This window comes from Nannospalax galili, unplaced genomic scaffold (assembly GCF_000622305.1).
Source record: "Nannospalax galili isolate Female #2095 unplaced genomic scaffold, S.galili_v1.0 scaffold1098, whole genome shotgun sequence".
Lineage (NCBI taxonomy): Eukaryota > Metazoa > Chordata > Mammalia > Rodentia > Spalacidae > Nannospalax > Nannospalax galili.
The window spans coordinates 119,942-128,078 of NW_008340847.1; the positions used below are offsets into that span (position 1 = coordinate 119,942).

Sequence of the window (8,137 nt, forward strand, 5' to 3'; positions counted from 1 at the left end):
ATAAATGCAGTCACTCTCAAAGACTAAGCTTACTAAATGAAAATAATGTCAGGGACAAGTTATTGGTCCAGGGAGGCCTCAGAGGTAGCCAAATCAATATGGACTATTGTCATTGTTCTTAGGTGCCCACCATAACTAGATGGTATGGTGGTTTAAATGAGAATGTCCCCATATGCTTCAAGTATTAGGACAATCTTGTTCCCAGTTGGTGGCACAGTTTTGGGAGGTCTTAGAAGGTATTGCCATGCTGGAGAGTTCTTAAGCCTTGCTGGATCTCCAGTCACTCTCTGCTTCCTGCGTCTGCTTGAAGACGTGAGAGCTTAGTTTCTGCTCCTACTATAGCCACCTCTGCTGCCATTCCTCCCTGCCATGATGGACTGACTCTTTGCCCTTTGGAACCATAAGCTAGAAGAAATGGATGAGTTTCTAGATACATATGACCAACCAAAGTTAACCCAAGATGTGATCAGTAATTTAAACAGTCAAGAAGATTGAAACAGCAATTTTAAAAATCTCTTGACTAAAAAATGCATAGGTCCAGATAGAGTCACATCAGAATTTAAAGAGAAATTCAGAATTTCTCTTTAAATTCATAACGAATGCTTCCAAAACTATTCCAAAAAAGATAGATATGAGTATTTTCAAACTCCATCTACAAAGTCAGTATTACTCTACTATCAAAACTAGAAAAAGACACAATGAAAAAGAGAAATACAGACATATATCTCTTATGAACATGGAGCCATAATTCTCAGGAAAACATTTGCAAACTTCATCCAGACATACATCCAAAAGATCATTTACCATGGCCAAGTTTGCTTTATCCTAGAAATGCAGGGATTGTTCTACAATTGTAAATTGATAAATATAATAAATCATATAAATGAATTTAAAAACAAAATCTACATGATATTTTCAACAGATTCAGAAAAGACCTTTGACTAAATTTATTCCTTCATGATAAAGTACCAGAAAGAACAGGACTGTAAAGAATATACCTTAACATAATAAAAGATATGTATGACAAACCCAAAACCTACATTATCTTAAATAGAGAAAAACTTGAAGCAATCCCACTAAAATCAGGAACAAGGCACTGCTATCCACTATTTCTACTCCTAACAGTATGCTGCTCAAAGTCCTAGTTGTAACAATATGGCAACAAAAGGAAATAAGAAGCAAACAAATAAAAAAAGAAGTCAAATTATTTCTACTTGCAGATGGTATGGTGCTTTACATAAGAGACTCTAAAATCCCCACAAAATTCCTAGAACTGATCAACACTTTCAGTAAAGGACACAGAATTAATGTACAAAAATATCTATAACCTTTCTAACAAATGCCAAACACACTGAGAAAAAAGTCAGGGAAACAATACAATAGCTTCAAAATGATATCTTGGAGTAAACCCAACTATTGGAGGTGAAGGAACTCTACAATGAAAACTTTAATATTCTGAAGAAAGAAATCATGGAAGACTCTAGAGTATGGAAAGAACTCCCATGCCAATTGATTGATAGAATTATTGTTGTAAAAATGACCATCGTACCAAAAGCAATTTACAGATTCAATGCCATCTCAATCAAAATCCTCACCTTTCTTTACAGAAATACAAAAATGCTTTAAAATTCATATGAAAACACAAAAGACTACAGATAGACTAAACAATCCTGAGGAGAAATAAAGATGACGGAAGCATTACCATACCCAAGTGATAAAAACAGTATAGTACAGGATATGTAGATCAATGGAAGAGAAGACTCAGATTTAAACTTAGGCACTTAAGGCCACATAATTTTTGACGAAAAGAAGACATGAAGCTAGGAGAGGGAAGTGGGAGAGGGAGACTTGAAAAGAGAAACAGGGATGTTCTTACTCCATTGTATATATGTGTGAAATTCTCAACAGATAAAAATAAAATAAATAAATAAATAAAAAATTTACAATGCCTAATAAACACCTTAAAAAGTTTTCAGCATAATTAGCCATTAGGGAAATGTAAATTAAAATTACTTTGAGAGTCTAACTCATCCCAGTCAGAATGCCTGTCATAAAGAGTCAGGAAGAGTTTAGGTACATGGGCCTGGAGAGACAGCTCAGCAAAGAACTCTGGCTGCTCCTTCAAAGGACTCAGGTTTGGTTCCCAGCCCCACACAGCAGCTAACAACTATCTGTAACTCTAGTTCCAGGAAATGCGGCACCCTCTTCTGGTCTCTATGGGCACTGCACAACGTGGGTGCACTTACATACATGCAGGTAAAACACTCGTGCCCATTAATAATTTTTTTAAGAAATCAAGCAACAGCAAATGCTGGCAAGGATGTGGAGAAAGAGAAATTGTTATTCAGTATTGGTAGGAGTATGAGCTAGTGTAGTTACTGTGAAAATTAGTACAGGTATCCCCCCAAAAGCTAAAAAGAGAACTAATATATGATCCAGGCATGTGCCCAAGTGACTTCCTATCCTATTACCAAAATGCTTGTTCATCCATATTTTTTGCTGTTTTATTCAAAATAGCTTAGTAAATTATGGGGAGACTGCGCTCTCTCTGGGCGCATGGTGCGCTCACTCCCTGTGGATCCACAGACTGCTCTGGGAAGCTGCGGCTCTGGGAGCGGCAGGTGCCCTCCAGGCTTTCCCGCCGCTCAGGCCTTGTCTCTGGAGCTTCCTCTGCTACTGGAGCATTGTCCAGCCGGAATCCTGTCTCTATTCCACCCATGTACTCTTCCTCAGGATGCAAGGCTCCTGACCACTGAGCCACGCAGGGAAGGAGTACGGAGATGGCGAAAGCTGGTGTGTCCGTGGGTCAGCAACGGAGAGTGCTGCCCTCCGGGGGAATCAGGTCGCGGGTACACAAGACTCAAGGCTCGGCTCAGTCTGTGCTTACAGCTTTATTCTCTCTGGGACCCAGTCTCTGACCCAATCTTCCACTGTTAAGAGAAGGCTAGGATATTTTATACCATGGGGGTAGTGGTAAAAGCTTTGGCTGTTAGATGCTTTGTGAGGCATTCTATTTACATGTGGAAGTGGATTTCTGCCACACTGCTAGACTGCTGGCCGCCTGGAAAAATCACACAGGAAGGCATGGTCTGCTTAGAGCCAGAGGCCATGTTTATGTTATGGCATTCGTGGCGGCCACTTCAAAGGGAGAGACAGGAAAGATGCCAGGAAGACATCTTGCTATGAAAGGAGCCCGCCGCACATAACCCGAGCTGCATGAGCTGTCCGGTGTGAAGGGGCTTCCACTTTGCATAACAGAGATCTCCCAACAGTAAATGGAATCAGCCCAAATGTCTGTCAACTGATAAATGGATAATGAAATGAGGTACATACACACACACACACACACACACACACACACACACACACAGATTTTATTCTGTTGTTAAAAATGAAATTATGGAATTTTCAGGAAAATAGAACAGAAGAGAATTACAGGACAGACACAGAAAAACAAGGATCATGTTCTTCTTCCTATGTGGATCCTAACTTCTAATCTCTAATTTTGGATGTTCAATTTAGAGTTCTCATAGAGGCCAGAAATTTAGAAAGAGACTATCGTGAGGAGGATGCCTTAAGGGAGGGGTGATAGTAAAATATAGGCAATATAAAAGTAAAGAAAGGAAATAGCAGGGATGGCAAGATTTAAGCAGGGAGGTGGTGGTCAGATATGAATGATAATGGACTGAGGGAGATGATTAACCAAATGAGAGGGGGGGGCAAGGAAAAGCCATATGGAAACCTACTTGTATCAGTTGCCAAAACAGCTTATAAACAAAAGCATGTATTTTGCTTTAGTTCCAAAAGTATAAGTGTCCATCATGGTGGGGAGTCATGGCAGCAAGTGGTAGGCACTGTGACGGGAGCAAGAAGCAGAGAAATCATATCTTAACCAGAAAGGATGGAGAGAAAGAGAGAGAGAGAAGTGTAGCTAGGATACAAACCCTTAAAGACTGTCCCTAGTGATGATCCATAACTTCCCAAACAGCACCACCATCAGGAGACAAAGTATTGGAATGGAGATGAATTGTTGTAAAAAGCTCCTCCTAGGAACTGTTGGTATTAAACAAAAACAACCATACTGTGTGTGGAATACATCCTTACGAGTTATTGGTCAGGGAGGACCAAGAGGACCACTAGAACTATATGATACCACCTCATTGCTGAAGACAAAAATACAACTTGATTGTATGTTACAGAAAATTCAAGCTGGAACTGAGCTTGAAGCTTTCTCCTTGCTGGCTAGCTTTCATGGTACCAGAAAGTATCAGGTATGCAGTCTGCTAAAGGAGAAAAGTCATCAATGATTTTATCAAGCTATGAGTCCTAAAAACTATGTTAGTTTTCTAGTTTTCATTCAGTTGCTGTGATAAATACCAGGACCAAAAGTAATTGGAAGAAGAAAAGTTTTATTTTCCTTATACTTATAGGTCACAATTCACTAAGAGAAGAAGGGTCCACACTCATGGAATTCACTGGCCTTAACAAGTTCCCCATGATCCTGAAGCAGATGGCTTGACAGACCATGGAATAGCCTTTTAAATACACAGCTAAAGTACCAGTTCTATAGCAATATCCTGGAGGGCTGGGTGGGGTTCTCCAGAAGGCTGTACATACTCAGAAACCAGTACTTTTTCTTCTATATCTAGGATTCATGGGTCTAGAAATTAAGGGATGGAAATGGGAAGGGTTTCACTTTCTATCACCCGTAGTGATCCAGTATGAAAATTTTACTTCCTTTTCTGATGACCCTAGAAGTTTTGGTTCCAGAGGAAGAATGATTCTGCCTGGAGGCACAACATTCCATTGAACAGGAAGCTAAGACTTCCTCCTGGCCACCTAGGGCTCCTGAAGCCATTTAGTCAAATGTTTAAGAAAGGAGTAACAATGTTAGAAGATTCAAACTGCCAGGGGAAAATTGGATGGCTTTTGTACATGGTAGGTAAGGAAGAGTATATCTAGAATGCAAGAGATCCCTTAGGGCACCTCTTGCTGTTACCATGTCCTGTGATTAAGGTAAATGGTTTTGAAACTAAAACAACGCAATACTGGTAGGATGATACATATCCAAGGACCTCCAGGAATGAAAGTATTGAAATCTCTCCAGGTAAAGAATGAAGACCCGATGAGGAGATGATTGACAGTGGAGAAAATACAGAATGGTTATCAGAGAAGGTAGTTATAAATACCAGTAAAGCCACATGACCAGTTACAGAAATGAGGGTTCTAATTGACATGGATTTTTTTTTTGTCCTACTTGTTAAGAATACATTTGTGCATACATTAAGCAGATGTCTTTGTTTTCTTTCTTCTCCTCCTTTATCATGTAATGTAATTGACTGAGATAATATTTTCAGTTAAGTGTTTTAAATCTGTGTTATCATATTTCAGTTTGGGGATATTAGAAGGCGCTAAGCATTCATCCAGGAACTGTGTTACTGAAGTTCTGTGGAACCCAGAAGGTTACATTCCAGGCCAGATGCAGGTCATATGAGCTCTACAATATGGGGTTGTCTCTGCTAGGCTTGGTTTTGCTTTGGTGTGATTGCTCATTTGCTATGCCTTGTTCCTCTCTTTGGAATAGGAATGTTTACTTGGTATCATAATATGTCAGAACTATGTAATTATTTTTGATACTCAGAGGAACTCACAGTTAAGAGAACTGAGGTGTTTAAAACACTGGGACTTTTAAGAATTTAGGGGACCCTTTAAAGTGGGTTAAATTTTATATTCCAAAACAAACATGAGACTTAGGAAACAAGGGGTGACACATTTGTGTGCCAAGTTGACAAAATGTGGATTGTGATGGTTTTAAATGTCAGCTTACCACAATTTAAAATCTCCTGAGCAGGGAGGCTCAACTGAGAAATTGTTTTGATTACTTTCATTGACATACTAAATCCCAACCCAATTGTGGACGGTACCATAGTGTAGTATCCAAGATAAAACATGGGGTGGAGAAAGGAAGATTATTTGCCTTTTGCTTCCTTCTCTTTTCCTCTTGCTGCTGAGTTAGTTTACACTGTTGTTTCAATGGCTGACTCCTTTCCTGATAGAACTAGCATTTTCAGCCTTCCAGTGTTGACAGAGGAAGAGCTAGCTGCTCTCCAGCAATCTTTCAGGTCTTCAGCACCAGAGTAGGGCTGCTGAGGCACCCAGCTTTGTGGACTATGAAACTACTGGGTTCTTGGTATCTTGGTATAGTGTAAGTCAGCCATGGTAGGACTACTCTGATTGCTGAGGCACCCAAACCCAAGGACTGAGCAACTATTGGGTTCTTAGCCTCCTCTCAGGTGTGAGACAACTGTTGCTATTTTGACAAAAGATAATTTAATCAATTATTTATATGCATTTATTCTTTCTATCAGTTCTATTCCTCTAGGGGATGCTGAATAACACATATACTAATATACCAGGCAAGTTGTGCCAACTTGTGAAATAAGTGGCATGGTTCTTTTTTTTTTTTAATTTTTTTCGTTTTATGTGTATACGTGTATTGCCTGCATGTTGGTAAGTTCACCCATGTCGTGCAATGCCTGCAGAGGACAGAAGAGGCTGTTGGATCCCCTGGAACGGGAGTTATGAACAGTTGTTAGTTGCCATGTGGGTGCTGGGATTCAAATCCGGGTCTTCTGCAAGAACAGCTAGTGTTCTTAACCTCTGAGCCATCTCTCCAGCCCAAGTGGCATGATTCTTATGAGGTTAGCCAATTGTTCTCTGATTGGAATTTAGGCCCATTTCACAGGAGGAACTCCATATCCTGTACTATAAGTCCCCTCAAAAGCCCATTAAATAGGTGGTTATAAGCCCTAAAGGGAAGCTTTTTTATATATATAATTCACTGAGTACAATGAGCATTGCCTAAATATGCATGGCCATCCAAGGGAGCACGAACAATTGACTATCTTACCCCGCCCCAGTAGCCATCAACTGCTCCTCAGCTAAGGATAGGGTCTTGTGGGGCCCTCCCCCATCCATGTTGGAATTTATATTGCCTTGATCTGTACAGGTCTTCTGCAAGAAGTCACAGCTTCTGTGAGTGGATAAGCACATTGTTCCTGTATGTCCAAACGAATCTTTCTTTCTTTCTTCTTTCTTTCTTTCTTTCTTTCTTTCTTTCTTTCTTTCTTATGTGTAACACTTCATGAATTTGTGTGTCATTCTCACACAGGGACCATGTTAATCTCTGTATCATTCCAATTTTAGCATATGTGCTGCCGAAGCAAGCACAAGACACTATTTCTTAGTGGTGCTTCTCAACTTCTGGGTCTTACAATTTTTTGTCCTCTATTCCATAGTGTTCCATGAGACCTGAAGGAAGGGGTGTAAGATAGATGCCCCACATACGGCTAAGCATCCCACAGTCATTTGATCTCAGGACTTTGAACAGTTGTGAATCTCTGTATTAACCAACGTTAACTGTGAAAACACCTTCTCTGATGAGGCTGAATGCTGCAGTAATTCATTAATATGAAGATAAATGCTTAGAAACGGCTTGATACTGTGCCCATTTAGCAAAATAATAATAGTAGGCTTTCTCCAATAGGGGACCTTAATTTTGCTATTTGACTAAATTGACATAGCACTGAATTGTCTTATAAATATATACCTTTACACCCTAGACAAATACCAGGCTCAGCCTTAATTAGAGAAGGCCCTCATTAGAGTGAACTTTGGTTGGTGCAGAGACTCATGTCTATACACAAAGTCTCAAGAATAAATGACAGTTCAATGCTTAGCTCTAAAGAAAATAGCTATAACATCTGTGCTGGTTTCTGTTTCTGTCAACTTCATATAAACTGGGAAGAGGGAATCTCAATGAAAGAATTTCCTCCATCAGACTGGTCTATGGCATGTCTGTGAAGCATTTCCTTAATTGTTAATTGATGTAGGAGGACCATCCCACTGTGGGTGGTGCCATCCCTAGCAGGTTGTCGTGGACTATATAAGAAAGGTAGCTGTCCAACCCTAAGTGACATATCTACAATGGAACCTCTACACCTAAGACTCACAGAATATAGTGGAACAGGGGGTAGATACAATACTAATGCATCTCTCATCTTTCATAAGCAAAGCTTCCTCATGCAACAGAAGGCCATGAACACAAAAGGCCACAACTGGTCAAAGTATAGAGAAT

General features: G+C 39.9%; 1 non-coding gene across 1 annotated transcript; it reads right to left on the minus strand.

The window, feature by feature from the left end:
- Positions 1-7,126: 7,126 nt before the first annotated feature.
- On the minus strand, positions 7,127-7,230 carry LOC115070818. Its single transcript, XR_003849946.1, has one exon. It is a non-coding gene; the product is annotated as a U6 spliceosomal RNA (small nuclear RNA).
- Between the last annotated feature and the right edge of the window lie 907 nt (positions 7,231-8,137).